Source organism: Lathyrus oleraceus, chromosome 3 (assembly GCF_024323335.1).
Source record: "Lathyrus oleraceus cultivar Zhongwan6 chromosome 3, CAAS_Psat_ZW6_1.0, whole genome shotgun sequence".
Classification (NCBI taxonomy): domain Eukaryota; kingdom Viridiplantae; phylum Streptophyta; class Magnoliopsida; order Fabales; family Fabaceae; genus Lathyrus; species Lathyrus oleraceus.
Window position 1 is genome coordinate 394,987,494 of NC_066581.1, and position 5,051 is coordinate 394,992,544.

Here is a 5,051-nt window from a genome sequence, read left to right on the forward strand (position 1 = left end):
TTACAAACTGGTAGAGGCTATATGTTCCGGTGTTCTATCGGAGTCAGAACATATACCTTTGAAGCCTCTGATTGGGAAACGGTGTTTCAAATGCCGCTTCCGTCGATGGCTGTCAAGTCCTGGCATGACCTGCACTTTGATCCTGAATTTGAAATGAAGGACTTTACTCCTTCTATCCTAAAGATGAATAGACCATTGAGTGAGGATGAACACGTCACGTCAGGTATGATCAAGCAAACTCCGCGTATTCTTCACTGGATTATCACTCATATTCTGCGTCCAACAAACAGTGGACATTCGCGGTTGGACAGGCCCAGCATACATCTTCTCTACATTTTGCAAAATAAGGTGTTCTTAAACTGGGCTAATTACTTTGTAAAACGTCTATTTTTCGTGCGAGACAGCTCCAAAAATGTGGCTCTAGGTTATGCTTCTCAAATAATGAAAATTCTTAAGTTTTGGAAAGTTGCAATACCTATTGTCCCTCTCCTATCTCCATCTGCAGCTCAAGAGTTTGACTCTGCCACTCTATCGCATATGGGATATCGGTGGGATAAAGACCGCAAATGCTTCTATTTCTTCGAAAGAAAATCCAAAACCAGAATTTACAATTTTGACGTGCCTTCGGAACGCATCCATGTTGCTGAAGATCAGCCTGATGAAGAGATGCAGGATGCGGCTGAAACAGATGCACCACAGGCTGAGGCCAATGCTGGTTGGGGAGATTGGGTGCCACGAAGGTGGTCTCCCACCAACTACGTACCTGAACCTACAGCCCCTCCATTCTCCGGTGGTACTTCAGCCTCAACACCAAATGCGGACATCACTCACATGCTTCAACAGATGGAAATTGTCAACAAAGAACGCCATGAAGAAGCACGGTACTGGCATGTTCAACAATCTGAATGGCACAACGAGCATCGGGACTGGCATGATGAGCATACACGGATGTATCACAATCAACACGCTTGGCACCAAGACTTGGTGAAATGGCATCAGGTTTTCTACAACGAAATGTCCGGCTTTATGGATGACTGCCGTGAAAATCCTAGGATTATGGACAGCTTTAGAAGCATTGAAGTTCAGAACCGATTTAGGCAATACTCCTTCATGGGCCAAAATCCAAATACAATGCCTCCTCCTCCGCCTCCGCCAAGCTACCGAGATCCTGACAAACATGATGAGGAATCCTGTGGTGGCAACAATCCAAATTAACCCACCTGCACTTCATCTCATAGCATTTCATCTCATATTGCTCTAGTTTTATTTTGTTGCACAATATATGGTTTAGCTTATGTAACTCTTAAACTCGTTCGTATCTTTAAAACGCGTTTCTAATTCTGTTTATCTCTATTGTTATTGCCCTTATTCTTCATTCTTTGTGAATGATTCTTTACTTTGAAGCTTCATTCTATGTGATTGATAGCCTGTTATCCATTTCTTGCCATGTCCTGCTACACTATGCTACCTTGATAAATATGTTTCTTCCTCTTTTGATGTTGACAAAGGGGGAGAAAATGCAGATATGCACAAACTCAGGGGGAGTATCACACATCTTGCCAAGAATTTGCCATCATCAAAAAGGGGGAGTTTGTGAGAAAATTCCTTACCTTGAATTAATTTTTAATGATAGCAAATTGTGTGATCATCATCCAAATGTTGGTTGTGCATTGCATTACATGATACATGTATGTTTTATTATGTTTTTCATCCCACTATATTGTTGCATAACTGTACATATAAACCTACATTGATATTCCCCTTTAAATAACAATTAAAATGCATTTTATGTCAGTAAGCATCGATACATAAAGCCTCTGCATCGATACATACATCATGAGATAAATCACAAAACCTTTCTGTTCAGTATGCATCGATGCATACGAGTCATGCATCAATACATGGAAGACAAAATACTTTATGCATCGATTCACACGATCCCTGCATCGATACATGACAAATTGAAACAGCCTGTGTATCAATACATACGCACCAGGCATCGATACATACTAGTGTAATAAGCACTTGCATCGATACACACGACCTTTGCATCGATACATGAATAATCAATTTCACCAAAATTCACATTACTTACAGTATGTATCGATACACACCCTTATGCATCAATACAAAAGACTGTTTTATGTTATAACAGCAACTGTTTTGCAGCATATAAAAGACAAGTTACAACAGCAGTGCAAAAACACGAATTCATTGAGGGAAAACAATTGAACACAGATCAAAAGCAGTGTTGGAGCAATTGTTTGAGAGCATTTAGAAACCTGAAAGAGACTTCATCTTCTTCATCTTCTCAATCACTTTTCTTCAAGAACATTTATACATAACCATTCTTGTTCTTTGGATTAAAGAAGCATCGAGATAACGTTCAGTGGTACGATCAAGGATCTAGCTGTGGTTTGCAGTGGAACGATCGAGGATCTAGCTGAGTCGAAGATTGAAGGGGGTTTCTAGGAAAAACCTACTGGTTTGTCCTTCAAGAACTGGAGCGTTCTTGAGGGTTTGGGAGTCACATTTGCAGAACATATTCAGCCGCAGCGTTGCGTTTGGAGATCGGGGGATTTCGCAAGCAGGTCGTGGAACCGGTGAATTGTTTGCAACTTTGTGCAGGAAAATCTTGATCGTGCTCAGATCAAGTGAAGGTTTATACAAGAAGAGGTTCTTAGAGTTTAGAATTCTGTCTTTGTATCATAACCTTGTATCAACGGATTCGGTAATAATTGATAATCAAAGTTCTCAATTTCATTTGAAATTGAGAGGGAGACGTACCCACACGCGAGGACGACGTGGGGAACTTCCTTACCAAATCTCTGCGTATCGTACTCTTACCTTACTCCTCTTTACGTTTTTCAAACTGTTTTCGCAATTTCAGTTAGTGTGTGGTGATTGTTTCTTTTTCAAGACAGCAGTGGCAAGAAAACTTTAATCAAACTCCATTGCTGTTTAACATTGATCACATACACACCAACTGTTTGATAAAACGGTTAGCTAGATTTTATTCATTGGAAATAGACTTTAATGATAAGTGCATTCAATTAGTTAAAATTCTGGTGTGAATTGGTTCTGTCATTCTCATTAAAATCCAGCAATTAAACTTGTGTGTCCGGCTTTCTAGTAGCGGTTCAGAATAGACGGAAGTCGATTCGGGACTGATTTTTCCGCCAACTTTGAAAACTCTGATAAAATTTCAAATCCGTTAAATTTAAAAGAGGTGATCTATTCACCCCCCTCTCGATCACTAGCCACACCGTCTAACATATTTTTATAAGTTCATAAAAAGCTCTTTTAACTGCATTTAGAGTAGTCATCAACTATTACAAAGCCATAGTAATTTCCACCTAGGCTCTTTGTCCTAGAAGGTCCAAAGAGGTCCATATGGAGAAGCTCAAGGGGTCGTGAAGTTGAAATTACATTTTTAGATTTAAAGGACACCCTTGTTTGCTTTCCCATTTGGCACGCGTCACATAGGTGGTCTTTTGAAAATCTTATTTTTGGTAGACCGACTACTAGATCCTTAGACACAACCTTATTAAGCAAATCGAAATTAACATGCGCTAAACGTCTATGCCAAAGCCAAGAATCATCATTCAAGGTGACTAGACATTTAGTACTTGTTAAAGGTACATCAAACAAGTCAAGCATATAGATGTTGTTTACTCTTACACCCTTAAACACAATGTTTTGTTCAACATGTTCAATTATGCAGCAAGTTTTTGTAAACAACACTTTATAGCCCATGTCGCATAGTTGACTTATGCTTAACAAATTGTGTTTAAGTCCCTCAACTAAATGGACATTTGAAATAGTAGTGGTGGAGGGATTACCTACACTACCTTTGCCGAGTATAGCTCCTTTGTTGTTGTCTCCATAAGTGACATATCCCTTCTTCTTTGCCTTGAAGTCTATAAAGAGCGATATGTCACCGGTCATGTGCCTCGAGCAGCCGCTGTCAAGAAACCACCTTCTATCTGCGGAGGCAAGGCACTCATCCTACAACATCAAAAGAGAGAAGTTGGTACCCAATTTTCATTGGGTCCAAGTGGGTAAGTGCTAACATGGTTGCCTTTTGGCTTCCATTGATAAATGCCTTTAGGGACAAGAAATCTCCTAAATTTGCATTTTTCAATGGTATGGCCAGCATGGCAACAATAATGACATAAACCATGATGATGTGTTTGTTGTTTCTTGTTCATTGAATCCTTTAGAATAAAAGAGTATTTTGCATATGGAGGATTCAATGACTTCTTAAACAACTTGGGATCAACGGCATAAGTAAATTTAGGTTGTAGCGCTTTCTCTAATTTGACCTTAAGAGTGTTTACCTCTTTTTGCCAAATATAACAAGCGTCACAATACCTAACTCTACTACATCCGTCAATGTCAATAGTTTTTGAATTTTCTGCAATACTAGTTTTCAATGCTTCTAAATCAATTTCAGCTTTGTTTACTTTACCTTCCAAAAAAGAGAAAATATGTTTGTCGGAAGATAGTCTTTTAAAAGCATCTACAGCTTCGTTATGCAGTTTTTCAAAAGCTATTTTTAGTTCTAAAAAAGACATAGAGGAGAAATTATCGTAATAGGCTTGTTTTACCTTTTTGTCATTGTTTTTCTTCTTGTGGTAGGACAGATTTTTTGTGTGAGCCATAAGGCACAAATTTGCAGCTTCATCATCATCACTTGAGCTTTGTGTGCTTGATGAATCACTATCACTTTCCCATGCAATATACGCTCTTCTTTGTTTGCTGTACCCTTTTGGCGAATCTTTTCTTTGATCCTTATACTTCATAGGGCAGTCCGTTTTATAGTGTCCGGATTTACCACAATTAAAACAGGATCCTCTTCCTCTACTCTTCTTGTTCTCTTCTTGTTTCGAATTTGTAGATTGTTTTCGAAACTTCATGAGATTTTTGTCGGAATGCTTGACTCCATTCTTTCGAATGAATCTATTGTATCTCCTTACAAACAGTCCCATTTCCTCATCATCCGAGTCTTTGTCACTACTTGAATCATTGTCGCTTTGTTCTTTTCGTGA